The 15,698-nt window shown below is 41.2% G+C and overlaps 1 protein-coding gene across 1 annotated transcript in view; it reads right to left on the minus strand.

Annotated features, from left to right (window-relative positions):
* Window positions 1-15,698, minus strand: part of ARHGAP42 (Rho GTPase activating protein 42) — a 530,853-nt gene that overhangs the window by 77,323 nt on the left and 437,832 nt on the right. The window lies entirely within an intron of this gene.

Raw genomic sequence — 15,698 nt, forward strand, 5'->3', positions numbered from 1 at the left:
CACCGAAGTTTGCATGACAAGGATGGCTACTGAAATAATTTTGTTGTGAGAGGCATTAACTCCCACATCACACTTAGGGAGACTTCCCCAAGTGTCATAATTTGTATAAATAAAAAGAGAGAAGCGCTCAACCTGGGAACGAACAATAGCATAATAGCTTGTTCTGTGGCTAGTTACCACCCAAGAAGCAGCCTCTTTTTGCTCAAGGTGTGCCTTTCACATAGAAGAACTTTCCTGAAGCATATCAGTCTGATCCTGACTTCACAGTACAGTTCAGCCCCGAAATACCAGGCAATCCCTCTTTGAACGAGAGAAACAGCAAAACCCCAGACGTACGTTTCGGCCTATTGTGGGCCTCGTCAGTGAGGTGCAGTCATAACCCTCTAGGCACACTGAGCAACGGGTCCACGTCTGGATTCCCGCATCACACTTAGGGAGACTTCCCCAAGTGTCATAATCTGTATAAATAAAAAGAGAGAAGAGCTCAACCTGGGAATGAAAAATAGCATAATAGCTTGTTCTGTGGCTAGTTACCAGGCAAGAAGCAGCCTCTTTTTGCTCAAGATGTGCCTTTCACAGAGAAGAACTTTCCTGAAGCATATCAGTCTGATCCTGACTTCACAGTACAGTCCAGCCCCGAAATACCAGGCAATCCCTCTTTGAACGAGAGAAACAGCAAAACCCCAGACGTACGTTTCGGCCTATTGTGGGCCTCGTCAGTGAGGTGCAGTCATAACCCTCTAGGCACACTGAGCAACGGGTCCACGTCTGGATTCCCGCATCACACTTAGGGAGACTTCCCCAAGTGTCATAATTTGTATAAATAAAAAGAGAGAAGCGCTTAACCTGGGCTCCTTACCTTACATTCCAGCATTTTCAAATAAAGAAATCAAGAGAACGAAGAAAATTTGATAATAGGACAAAATTAGAAAGGTCCTTAAAATTGCATGCTCTATCTGAATCATGAAAGAAAAAATGTGGGTTTAGTATCCCTTTAAGGTAGGGGTATCAAGCTTAATGTATCGGGGGTCTGGTCATGTTCTCTTCTCCTATGGGGGCTGCTTGAACTAAGTAAGTGCTCCGGAACTGGACATACTAAGTACTGGAAGTGACATATACCCAAGTAGTAGTGCATGGTTACGAGTTGTAGAACACAGTAGACATACACAGTTGCATACCACCAAACATTTATGGCTGAGAATGAGGAACACAGGAGGTTAATAGGAGCCCGTCACCATTTTTTTTTTTAGTGGAGCAGTGTTGAAGGGGAATATGGGCGGGATTATGGGTGTTTCTGGGTGTTCTGTGGGTGGGGCTAAGGGAGATTCTGTAAAAACAGAATTTATGCTTACCTGATAAATTACTTTCTCCAACGGTGTGTCCGGTCCACGGCGTCATCTTTACTTGTGGGTATATCTCTTCCCCAACAGGAAATGGCAAAGAGTCCCAGCAAAAGCTGTCCATATAGTCCCTCCTAGGCTCCGCCCACCCCAGTCATTCGACCGACGGACAGGAGGAAAAAAACAGGAGAAACCATAGGGTGCCGTGGTGACTGTAGATAGAGAAAATAATTCATCAAACCCGATTAAAAAACCAGGGCGGGCCGTGGACCGGACACACCGTTGGAGAAAGTAATTTATCAGGTAAGCATAAATTCTGTTTTCTCCAACATTGGTGTGTCCGGTCCACGGCGTCATCCTTACTTGTGGGAACCAATACCAAAGCTTTAGGACACGGATGAAGGGAGGGAGCAAATCAGGTTACCTAAACAGAAGGCACCACGGCTTGCAAAACCTTTCTCCCAAAAATAGCCTCTGAAGAAGCAAAAGTATCAAATTTGTAAAATTTGGCAAAAGTGTGCAGTGAAGACCAAGTCGCTGCCTTACATATCTGATCAACAGAAGCCTCGTTCTTGAAGGCCCATGTGGAAGCCACAGCCCTAGTAGAGTGAGCTGTGATTCTTTCAGGAGGCTGCCGTCCGGCAGTCTCGTAAGCCAATCGGATGATGCTTTTAAGCCAAAAGGAAAGAGAGGTAGCAGTCGCTTTTTGACCTCTCCTTTTACCAGAATAGACGACAAACAGAGAAGATGTTTGTCTGAACTCTTTTGTAGCTTCTAAATAGAATTTTAGAGCACGGACTACGTCTAAATTGTGTAACAAACGTTCCTTCTTTGAAACTGGATTCGGACACAAAGAAGGTACAACTATCTCCTGGTTAATATTTTTGTTGGAAACAACCTTTGGAAGAAAACCAGGCTTAGCACGCAAAACAACCTTATCTGAATGAAACACCAGATAGGGCGGAGAACACTGCAGAGCAGATAACTCAGAAACTCTTCTAGCAGAAGAAATAGCAACCAAAAACAAAACTTTCCAAGATAACAACTTAATATCTATGGAATGTAAAGGTTCAAACGGAACCCCTTGGAGAACTGAAAGAACTAGATTTAAACTCCAGGGAGGAGTCAAAGGTCTGTAAACAGGCTTAATCCTAACCAGAGCCTGAACAAATGCTTGAACAGCTGCCAGTCGTTTGTGTAACAAGACAGATAAAGCAGAAATCTGTCCCTTTAGAGAACTCGCTGATAATCCCTTATCCAAACCCTCTTGTAGGAAGGAAAGGATCCTAGGAATCTTAATCTTACTCCATGAGAATCCCTTGGATTCACACCAACAGATATATCTTTTCCATATTTTATGGTAAATCTTTCTAGTTACAGGTTTTCTGGCTTGTACCAGAGTATCTATCACAGAATCCGAAAACCCACGCTTAGATAAAATCAAGCGTTCAATTTCCAAGCCGTCAGCTGGAGAGAGACTAGATTTGGATGTTCGAATGGACCCTGTACCAGAAGATCCTGTCTCAAAGGTAGCTTCCATGGTGGAACCGATGACATATTCACCAGGTCTGCATACCAAGTCCTGCGTGGCCACGCAGGAGCTATCAAGATCACCGAGGCCCTTTCCTTCTTGATCCTGGCTACCAGCCTGGGAATGAGAGGAAACGGTGGAAACACATAGGCTAGGTTGAAGGTCCAAGGCGCTACTAGTGCATCCACTAGATCCGCCTTGGGATCCCTGGATCTGGACCCGTAGCAAGGAACCTTGAAGTTCTGACGAGACGCCATCAGATCCATGTCTGGAATGCCCCATAATTGAGTTAATTGGGCAAAGATCTCCGGGTGAAGTTCCCACTCCCCCGGATGGAATGTCTGACGACTCAGATAATCCGCCTCCCAGTTTTCCACTCCTGGGATGTGGATCGCAGATAGGTGGCAGGAGTGATCCTCCGCCCATTCTATTATTTTGGTCACTTCTCTCATCGCCAGGGAACTCCTTGTTCCCCCCTGATGATTGATATAAGCAGCAGACGTCATGTTGTCTGATTGGAATCTTATAAATCTGGCCTTTGCTAGTTGAGGCCAAGCCCTGAGAGCATTGAATATCGCTCTCAGTTCCAGAATGTTTATCGGGAGAAGAGATTCTTCCCGAGACCATAGTCCCTGAGCTTTCAGGGATTCCCAGACCGCGCCCCAGCCTGCTAGACTGGCGTCGGTCGTGACGATGACCCACTCTGGTCTGCGGAAGCTCATTCCCTGGGACAAGTGGTCCAGGGTTAGCCACCAACGGAGTGAGTCTCTGGTTTTCTGATCTACTTGAATCACTGGAGACAAGTCTGTATAGTCCCCATTCCACTGTTTCAGCATGCACAGTTGTAATGGTCTTAGATGAATTCGCGCAAAAGGAACTATGTCCATTGCTGCAACCATCAACCCTACCACTTCCATGCACTGAGCTACGGAAGGACGTGGAATAGAATGAAGAACTTGACAAGCGTTTAGAAGCTTTGACTTTCTGACTTCTGTCAGGAAAATCCTCATTTCTAAAGAATCTATTATTGTTCCCAAGAAAGGAACTCTTGTCGACGGAGACAGGGAACTTTTTTCTATGTTCACCTTCCATCCGTGAGATCTGAGAATGGCCAGAACGATGTCTGTGTGAGCCTTTGCCTTTGAAAGAGACGACGCTTGTATCAGAATGTCGTCCAAGTAAGGTACTACTGCAATGCCCCTTGGTCTTAGGACCGCTAGAAGGGACCCGAGTACCTTTGTGAAAATCCTTGGAGCAGTGGCTAACCCGAATGGGAGCGCCACAAACTGGTAATGTTTGTTCAGAAAGGCGAACCTTAGGAACTGATGATGATCCTTGTGGATAGGAATATGTAGATACGCATCCTTTAGATCCACGGTAGTCATAAATTGACCTTCCTGGATTGTAGGTAGAATCGTTCGAATGGTTTCCATTTTGAACGATGGAACCCTGAGAAATTTGTTTAGGATCTTTAAATCCAGAATTGGTCTGAAAGTTCCCTCTTTTTTGGGAACCACAAACAGATTTGAGTAAAATCCCATTCCCTGTTCCGCCGTTGGAACTGGGTGTATCACTCCCATTTTTAACAGGTCTTCTACACAATGTAAGAATGCCTGTCTCTTTATTTGTTTTAAGGATAAGTGAGACATGTGGAACCTTCCCCTTGGGGGTAGTTCCTTGAATTCCAGAAGATAACCCTGAGAAACTATTTCTAGTGCCCAGGGATCCTGAACATCTCTTGCCCAAGCCTGAGCAAAGAGAGAGAGTCTGCCCCCTACTAGATCCGGTCCCGGATCGGGGGCTACTCCTTCATGCTGTCTTGTTAGCAGCAGCAGGCTTCTTGGCCTGCTTACCCTTGTTCCAGCCTTGCATGGGTTTCCAGGCTGGTTTGGTTTGTGAAGCATTACCCTCTTGTTTAGAGGATGCAGAGTTGGAAGCCGGTCCGTTCCTGAAATTGCGAAAGGAACGAAAATTAGACTTATTGTCAGGTCTCCTGTCAGTTATTTCATAGCCCTTCCCACTTTGTCTTTAAGAGTATCCTGTTTCCTGTAAACAGGTGCTTAGTATTGAAACTGCTTCCTAGCAGGTGTATGTGCAGTTGTTTCTTAGGATACAAACCTAACATAATCTCCTTTCTCTAAGCCACTTGGACATCTGAACTAAGGATTAAAACTCCTCTCTACTACTGCAGTATTTATTGCCCCTGCAGTTTCTGAAGCTACATTGGACCGCAACATATTTCACAGCACACCTTCCTATTACAAAATCTTGTGCTCCCTTCTTGCCACAACTCCACTGGCACTTAGTGGTTGTTTCCTGAGTACAAGTAAACTAACCAGAAGAAAACCAAAGCAATTACAAAGAGGAAAACTGGATTGTAAAACCGGAACTTAGCCACACCCCCTTTTGTGACATCACTCTCTGTTCATTCAGCTTCAGTGCAGCCTACTCTGATTCAGTGTGTCAGCAGCCTGTCAGCAAGTCTGAAAAGGATTGTTTCCATCTCTACACTATCTGATACAAGGTAACACCTTGCCTGAACTAACTAACAGAGACTTTGTTTACTATAACACCAGAGCCTTTGTGTTGTTACATTGTGCCCAGTTTAACTTTAACCTTTAATAACTTTTCACTGAAAGTTAATCTGTATTCATCCACATTGAATACAGAAACTCAGGTGGAACAAACTCATTTTATGCAACACTGCAATTGAGATCCAAAACTATATTCATAATTGTAACAGAGTATACACAGAATATCACATAATACTAAGCCCAAACAGTGAAATGGATCCAGCAGAGCTGCCTCAGTATGTTTATTCACTTTCTCAACGTGTGGATCAACTTAATCAAGGGTTAAGGGAAATTCAGCTAGAAAATCAAACTTTGCATAAAATAATAAAGGATTCAATACAACAAAAATCAGGTCATACTGAAACTATCCCAGAACCATTAGTATCTCAACCAGATATGTTTCATGGTGACAGGAAGCTCTATAGACAGTTTAAAAATGCTTGCAATTTGTTTTTTGATTTAAGAAATAAAACATATAATACTGATAAAATAAAGGTATTAACGATAATATCCTTTTTACGTGGAAAACCCAGGGCATGGGCCGACCAATTCTATGAAAATGATGATCCTATTTTAAGCTCTCTTGATGAATTCTATGAAGCAATGGATGATCTGTATCAGGATAGCAACATCCAGAACACAGCTGAAACAAAAATGAGAGCATTAAAACAAGGAAAGAAAAATGCAGAAGAATACCTCACTGAATTTAAACATTACGCCACAGATTCACAGTGGAATTCAGTAGCGCTGAAAAATCAATTCAGGCTTGGGTTGTCTGATCCAATAAAAGACGAGCTAGCTCGCATTGAACCTCCCAAGACGCTAGAAGATTTAATGAAGTTAGTTGTGCAAATAGATAGGCGTCTCAGAGAGAGGAAGGCAGAACGTCAATCCTCAGAGTACACGCCGCGGCTACCTCGACTTCACTATTCAGAGTCTCCTAATCCCCAAGCAATATCAAAAAGTAATTCAGAAGCAATGGACATCGGGGTTATTCGAGGACCCCTGACGTCAGAAGAGAGGAGCCGTCGAAGAGCACAACAATTATGTATGTACTGTGCTAACCCTAATCACAGTGTGAAGGATTGCCCACTACTTATCCGTACAAAGAGAAGTAAATTTACTTATATACATTCTGTTATGCCTAAAGATCTAAAACCAACTTACTGTCATCTATCTCTATTTTTACAGTGGGACCAAAACCGAACAAGGATTGATGCAATAATAGATTCAGGAGCGACAGGAAACTACATAGATAGAACTTTCACTGTAAATAATAAAATTCCACTAGTGGTTAAGCAAACTCCTGTTGTAATTAGAGTTATTGATGGTACTACAATATCCACAGGTCCTATAACACACAGTACTATACCATTATTAGTTACAACTCACAATGGTCACACAGAGTATATTGTTTTCGATGTATTGCCTTCACCTTTGTTTCCCATTGTACTGGGCTTAGATTGGTTGCGGCTACACCAACCTGGCATAAACTGGAAAACTCTAGCTGTTGAACTAAACTCCACTTATTGTCAACAAACCTGTTACCCAAGGGATATACTAATACAAATTCCAGATCCTATTCCGACACTACCCCCTCAATATACTGATTTTCAGGACGTGTTCAGCAAAAAGATGGCAGAAACTTTACCACCTCATCGCAAGTACGATTGCCCAATTGAGTTAATACCAGGGTCATCCATACCGTTTGGACACCTATACCCACTCAGCCCGCCAGAGTTGGCACATTTGAAAGAATATCTTGAAGAAAATCTGAGGAAAGGATTTATCAGACCGTCTACCTCACCCGCGGGAGCGGGAATGTTCTTCGTAAGGAACAAGGACTCGTCTTTAAGACCTATCATAGACTATCGAGAACTCAATAAAAGAACAATCAAAAACAGGTATCCGCTACCTTTGATACCGGAACTCATAGAACGCCTACAAGATGCTAAAATATTCACAAAGCTCGATCTACGTGGCGCATATAATTTAATCCGCATACGAGAAGGGGATGAGTGGCTGACGGCATTTAGAACCAGATACGGTTTATTCGAGTATCTGGTAATGCCGTTTGGTTTATGTAATACACTTTCCAGCATTTTATCAATGAAATATTCAGAGATCTACTTGATGTATGCATTGTCATTTATCTTGATGACATCCTTATATATTCAGACACTATGGAGCAACATGTTAAAGATGTCAGGAAGGTTTTGACAAGACTTCGATCTCATCAATTATACGCTAAGCCAGAGAAGTGTTTGTTCCATACTAAGGAGGTGTCATTTCTTGGATACCATATCAGTCCAACTGGGATCCAAATGCAAGACAACAAAGTCCAGACAGTCTTAGAATGGAAAGAACCCGCTACTAAAAAAGAATTGCAACGTTTTTTGGGATTTGCAAACTATTACAGAAAATTTATAAAAAACTACTCCAAGATTGCAAGACCTCTCACACAACTTATCAGCTCGAATACTCCGTTCCGTTGGACACCTAGCGCTGCCGAAACATTTTCATACCTAAAACATTGTTTTACATCTGCACCTATATTACGTTTTCCAAACCCAAAGCTGCAGTATATCCTAGAAGTGGATTCATCTGACTTTGCAGTTGGTGCAGTACTCTCGCAAAGAGAAACGATAGATTCCCCCATTCATCCAGTCTCTTTTTATTCTAAGGTGATGACTGCTGCTGAGATGAATTACTCCATTGGAGACAAGGAGCTTTTGGCAATAAGAAACTCTTTGGAACACTGGAGACACCTGCTTGAGGGGACTTCTACTCCAATACTCATATACACGGACCACAGAAATTTAGAGTTTCTTCAAAAAAACAAAACACTATCTGCAAGACAGGTTCGATGGAGCCTTTACTTCTCACGTTTTGATTTTCATATCATGTATCGACCAGCCAGTAAGAATGGCAAAGCCGATGCTTTGTCAAGAAAGGATGCCAAACCAACACAAAGCACAAATCCATCTTTTATCATTCCAGCAGAACGTTTTATCCATCTGTCAACACAACAGGATTTCATAACATCTTTACGCAAAGCACTTACCAATGACAAAGAGATTCCACATTCTTTGGTAACAAAGCATACCAATGGATTATATTATCATGGTGAACAACTTTACCTACCTGACATATTAGTTGAACCTATACTTAAAATGTACCATGATTCTCCCATCTCTGGTCATCTCGGAGTGAATAAAACTATAGCAATCATAGCAAGACAGTTTTGGTGGCCAGCTATGAGGAGGTCCATTACAGAATATGTAGACACCTGTCATGTATGTGTTACTACCAAACCAGAAAGACAGAAACCTTATGGACTCTTAATGCCTATCGCTCCATCTACCAAACCTTGGGAACATATCGGAATGGATTTTATTGTCGACTTACCTCCTTCTGGCAAACAGAACACCATTCTGGTAGTCATAGATCTCTTTACGAAGATGGGTCACTTTATACCCTTCCACAAATTACCTACATCTACAGAAACTGCAGATTTATTCATGAAACATGTTGTCAAATATCACGGGATCCCACGTAGAATCACCACTGATCGTGGAACTCAATTCACCTCTCAATTTTGGAGAAAATTGTGTGACAAACTCCAAATAGACCATAGATATTCCACTTCATTCCATCCTCAGACCAATGGCCAAACTGAGAAACTTAATCAATGGCTTGAACAGTACATTCGCTGCTATTGTTCTCAACATCAACAAGATTGGCTCCAACACATTCATCTAGCAGAATTCGCTTATAACAATAATACCAATTCTTCAACTAAATTATCTCCGTTCTTTGCGAATTATGGATATCATCCTCAAATACTACTGACTGATTCACTTCCATCACCTTCACCATTGGTTGATGAGTTCCATAATTCACTACTTGAAATATTCAAACAAATCCGACACAACATAATTGCTGCACAAGAGACCCAAAAACGATACTATGATCTGCGTAGAAGACCATCACCAAACTATCAGGTTGGAGATCTTGTTTGGTTATCCACCAAGAATTTAAAAATGCAAGTACCCAGTAAAAAACTTGGTAGTCTGTTTATTGGACCCTTTCCTATTGCCAAGGTCGTTAACCAGAATGCAGTCAATTTGACATTGCCTCCATCATCAAAACTTCATCCAACCTTTCATGTATCACTACTGAAACCGGCAAAACCAACTAGAGTATCTACTCCAAATGCTTCATCTACTTCAGTTCCTTCCGATTTGCTGGAGTATGAAGTTGAAAGTCTGGTGGATTCTAGGATTTCCAGGGGCGAACTCCAGTATTTGGTGCGCTGGAAGAACTACACAGAGGAAGATGACACCTGGGAACCCTCCTCTAATCTTTCCGCTCCTAAGTTGGTGGCACAATTCCATAGGCGAAATCCGGATCGTCCCCAACCTCAAGCTGTGGGACAGCTTGCTTAGGTGGGGGGTCATGTCAGGTCTCCTGTCAGTCATTTCATAGCCCTTCCCACTTTGTCTTTAAGAGTATCCTGTTTCCTGTAAACAGGTGCTTAGTATTGAAACTGCTTCCTAGCAGGTGTATGTGCAGTTGTTTCTTAGGATACAAACCTAACATAATCTCCTTTCTCTAAGCCACTTGGACATCTGAACTAAGGATTAAAACTCCTCTCTACTACTGCAGTATTTATTGCCCCTGCAGTTTCTGAAGCTACATTGGACCGCAACATATTTCACAGCACACCTTCCTATTACAAAATCTTGTGCTCCCTTCTTGCCACAACTCCACTGGCACTTAGTGGTTGTTTCCTGAGTACAAGTAAACTAACCAGAAGAAAACCAAAGCAATTACAAAGAGGAAAACTGGATTGTAAAACCAGAACTTAGCCACACCCCCTTTTGTGACATCACTCTCTGTTCATTCAGCTTCAGTGCAGCCTACTCTGATTCAGTGTGTCAGCAGCCTGTCAGCAAGTCTGAAAAGGATTGTTTCCATCTCTACACTATCTGATACAAGGTAACACCTTGCCTGAACTAACTAACAGAGACTTTGTTTACTATAACACCAGAGCCTTTGTGTTGTTACATTGTGCCCAGTTTAACTTTAACCTTTAATAACTTTTCACTGAAAGTTAATCTGTATTCATCCACATTGAATACAGAAACTCAGGTGGAACAAACTCATTTTATGCAACACTGCAATTGAGATCCAAAACTATATTCATAATTGTAACAGAGTATACACAGAATATCACACTTATTCTTGGCCTTGAAAGGCCTATCTTGCGGGAGGGCGTGGCCCTTTCCCCCAGTGATGTCTGAGATAATCTCTTTCAATTCTGGTCCAAAGAGAGTTTTACCCTTGAAGGGGATATTAAGCAATTTTGTCTTGGAAGATACATCCGCTGACCAAGACTTTAGCCAAAGCGCTCTGCGCGCCACAATTGCAAACCCTGAATTTTTCGCCGCTAATCTAGCTAATTGCAAAGCGGCATCTAAAATAAAAGAATTAGCCAACTTGAGTGCGTGAACCCTGTCCATAACCTCCTCATACGGAGTCTATCTACTGAGCGACTTTTCTAGTTCCTCGAACCAGAACCACGCTGCCGTAGTGACAGGAACAATGCACGAAATGGGTTGCAGGAGGTAACCTTGCAGTACAAAAATCTTTTTAAGCAAACCCTCCAATTTTTTATCCATAGGATCTTTGAAAGCACAATTATCCTTGATAGGAATAGTAGTACGCTTGTTTAGAGTAGAAACTGCCCCCTCGACCTTAGGGACTGTCTGCCATAAGTCCTTTCTGGGGTCGACCATAGGAAATAATTTCTTAAATATAGGAGGGGGGACAAAAGGTATGCCGGGCTTCTCCCACTCCTTATTCACTATGTCCGCCACCCGCTTGGGTATAGGAAAAGCGTCGGGGTGCACCGGAACCTCTAGGAACTTGTCCATTTTGCATAATTTTTCTGGAATGACCAGGTTGTCACAATCATCCAGAGTAGATAACACCTCCTTAAGCAGTGCGCGGAGATGCTCTAATTTAAATTTAAATGTCACAACATCAGGTTCAGCCTGTTGAGAAATTTTTCCTGAATCTGAAATTTCCCCATCTGACAAAACCTCCCTCATGGCCCCTTCAGATTGGTGTGAGGGTATGACAGAGCAATTATCATCAGCGCCCTCCTGCTCTTCAGTGTTTAAAACAGAGCAATCACGCTTTCTCTGATATGCAGGCATTTTGGATAAAATATTTGCTATGGGATTATCCATTACTGCCGTCAATTGTTGCATAGTAATAAGCATTGGTGCGCAAGAAGTACTAGGGGCCTCCTGCGTGGGCAAAACTGGCATAGACACAGAAGGAGATGATGTAGAACTATGTCTACTCCCCTCATCTGATGAATCATCTTGGGCAACTTTACTATCTGTGGCAGTACTGTCCTTACTTTGTTTGGACGCTATGGCACAATTATCACACAATTTTGAAGGGGGAGACACATTGATCTTCAAACATATAGAACATAGCTTATCTGAAGGCACAGACATCTTAAACAGGCTTAAACTTGTCAAGAAAGTACAAAAAACGTTTTAAAACAAAACCGTTACTGTCTCTTTAAATTTTAAACAGTGCACACTTTATTACTGAATATGTGAAAAAGTATGAAGGAATTGTTCAAAATTTACCAAATTTTCAACACAGTGTCTTAAAGCATTAAAAGTATTGCACACCAATTTTCAGAGCATTAACCCTTAAAATAAAGAAACCGGAGCCTGTTACAGTTTTAACCCCTCTACAGTCCCAGCTACAGCCTTTGCTGCGACTTTACCAAACCCAGGGGGGGAATACGATACCAAAAGAAGCCTTCTAGGAACTTTTCCAACCACTTTCAGATCCACACACATGCATCTGCATGTCTTGCTCTCAAAAGTAACTGCGCAGTAATGGCGGGAAAATGAGACTCAGCCTACAACTGGGAAGGCCCTTCCTGACTGGAAAGGTGTCTAACTCAGTGCCTGACGTTAAAAAACGTTCCCCAAGCTTATAAGTGTGAATTTCAGACATAAACATGTATAAAATGCTCAAATAAATCAATCGATTTTGCCCATAAAAGTGTCTACCAGTTTTATAGCCCATATTAAGCCCTTTATTCTGTTTGAGCCTAAGAAAATGGCTTACCCATGAGGGGAAAATGACAGCCTTCCAGCATTACACAGTCTTGTTAGAAATATGGCTAGTCATACCTTAAGCAGAAAAGTCTGCTAACTGTTTCCCCCAACTGAAGTTACTTCATCTCAACAGTCCTATGTGGAAACAGCAAACGATTTTAGTTACTGCTGCTAAAATCATCTTCCTCTCACAAACAGAAATCTTCCTCTTTTTCTGTTTCAGAGTAAATAGTACATACCAGCACTATTTTAAAATAACAAACTCTTGATAGTAGAATAAAAAAACTACAACTAAACACCACATACTCTTAACCATCTCCGTGGAGATGTTGCCTGTGCAACGGCAAAGAGAATGACTGGGGTGGGCGGAGCCTAGGAGGGACTATATGGACAGCTTTTGCTGGGACTCTTTGCCATTTCCTGTTGGGGAAGAGATATTCCGACAAGTAAGGATGACGCCGTGGACCGGACACACCAATGTTGGAGAAAAGGGACATATGGCTGTCTCAGAGGGACAGAGTTCAGGATCAGGGACTGTCCCTCTAAAATAGGGACAGCTGGGAGTGTCTGCAGTTGTCTATATATATCTTGTTAGTGCCAAGTGAAGTGATCATTCTGGAACTGTATAACAATGTAAAAAGTGACATTTATCCAAGCAGAGCATGGTGGGAGTTTACATTAAACACTTGTCTTTTTATTTATCTTATGAGTGCCTATATAGAACATCAACTAGTTACACCTCTTACAACTCTAAATAAAAAACTGACAGCCCAAATTAATGGTTTACCTATTAAACAAGGGAGGGCCAGATAAAACTACCCTGAGGGCTGCATATGGCCCTGGGGCCGATACTTTGAGACCACTACTTTAAGGATACATATAGAATATGCAATTTTAAGAAATATTCCAGTTCACTTCCATTATAAAATTGTGCACTGTTTTCTTGTATAGGCATTATTGCTGAGCTCACATTATACATGTACAGTATATGAGTCTGTGATTGGCTGATTGCCGTCACATCATATAGGGGGCAGGGAAATTAAAGGAGACTTGAAATTTGTTAGAAAAAAATCTACTGTTCATTTAATATTCAGAGTAAGTGTTATTGCATTGTCTTTTTATTTTTGTTGGCTATGCAATTCTACTGTTTTTAAGGAGGGAGACACCAGAGGCGCAAAAACGCGGAGACACAGAAGTTTGCATGACAAGGATAGCTACTGAAATAATTTTGTTGTGAGAGGCATTAACTCTTTATTAATGACAACTGGATATATTCTACTAGAGGACCACTGTTGCTGTGATGATCATCTGACAGCCACCCGGGCATGTGACCATTCAATTAAAAAAAGAGGTGACTGCTATTTCCATGGAACCCGATACTGATATTACATAGATTTGCATCTTTTTAAAATCAGTTTATTTGTAATCTTCAGATAGCACTAGCAAGTGTGGCTAACCTGGGTATTTATGATATATTTAGTATTCACCGGTGAGTTTCAATCAAAAATCACTAACAATGTTTACCATAAGTGTGCCTTTAATATAACATGAGCCATTTTATAACATTGTTTCGTTTAACCCCTAGACACCATTAGGAAGTTCCATGCCGTCTGAAAAGCACTAGGCTTTAACGCTGTTAAAGGGACATTAAACACTTTGAGATGGTAATATAAAATGATAAATTGTATATATAAAACAGCTCATTATTTATTTTGTCCTCTGTGCCTGTAATTCCATTCTGAAATTGTGAGCTTTTCAGTTCCTGTTAGAAATGGAAGTGCAGAACACTGTTAAATCCAGCACAACCATTGGCTGCACACTCTAGTGACCTATTTATAACTGTCTCTAATTGGCCACAGCAAAGAAGGTAACACAAGTTACAACATGGCAGCTCCCAGTGTTTTATAGACACTAAAACTTTACACTTATTTTGTCACTTTTTAAACAACTAATGAAACTTTAAATCTTTAAAAAATACATCTACATGTTACTCATGGACTAATCTTTTCTTTGAATGTATCATTCTATCTAGCATGTATTTAGTGTTTAATGTCCCTTTAAGGCGACATTAAACAACATAACTTTGTTGGCATCCTGCACCCTTCCTGCTTTGACGAAGCATAAAATCCAACTGGGATTCGATCTCAGCATTATCACGTGATCGTAGTGAAGACCACCTGACTCCCTGTTTCCTGTTAATGTTTACATCAAAACTTTGTTCCGATCATTTCATTGAATTAAACTTTCATGATTTAGGTAGGGAATGCAATTTTAAACGACTTTCTACTTTTCTCATCAAATTTGCTTTGTACCCTTGGTATTCTTTGTTGAAAGCTAAACCTAGGTAGGCTCGTACGTTAATTTCTAAACTTTTGAAGGATGCATCTTATCTCAGTGCATTTTGACAAGTTTTTTACAGCTAGAAAGCACTAGTTCATGTCTGCCATATATATAACATTGTGCTCACTCCTGTGAAGTTACCTAGGAGTCAACACTGATTGCCTAAATGCATGCCTGTCAAACGGACTGAAATAAGGGGGCAGTCTGCAGACACTTAGATACAAGATAATTACAGAGGCAAAAAGCATATTGATATAACCGTGTTAGTTATGCTAAACTGGGGGATGGGTAATAAAGGGATTATCTATTTTTTTAAAGAATACAAATTCTGGAGTAGACTGTCCCTTTAACACTTGCCCCCACCCTAAAGGGGTTAAACATAGTCCTGGTGTTAATCGTTATCAGAAATAGAAGAGGGCAGAAAAAAAAGTATTTTCTGTAGTTTTAAACCTCCATTGTGTCAAACCCTACAAATATTAGAAAATGTTTATATAGTATGCCATACTTAAAGGGACAGTAAAGTCAAAATTAAACATTAATTATTCAGATAAAGCACACAATTTTAAACCAATTTTTTATTTACTTCTATTATCGAACTCTCTTGGTATCCTTTGTTAAAGAGTAAACCCAGGTAGGCTGATAGAAGCTTAGGAGCATGTCTATAGCAGTAATGTTTGTAACTATGTATTACATCACTATAAACATTGTTGAAAACACTGCTGGCAGACGGCTGAAGACGTGCATGCTCCTGAGCGCACCT

This window comes from Bombina bombina, chromosome 3 (genome assembly GCF_027579735.1).
Source record: "Bombina bombina isolate aBomBom1 chromosome 3, aBomBom1.pri, whole genome shotgun sequence".
NCBI lineage: Eukaryota > Metazoa > Chordata > Amphibia > Anura > Bombinatoridae > Bombina > Bombina bombina.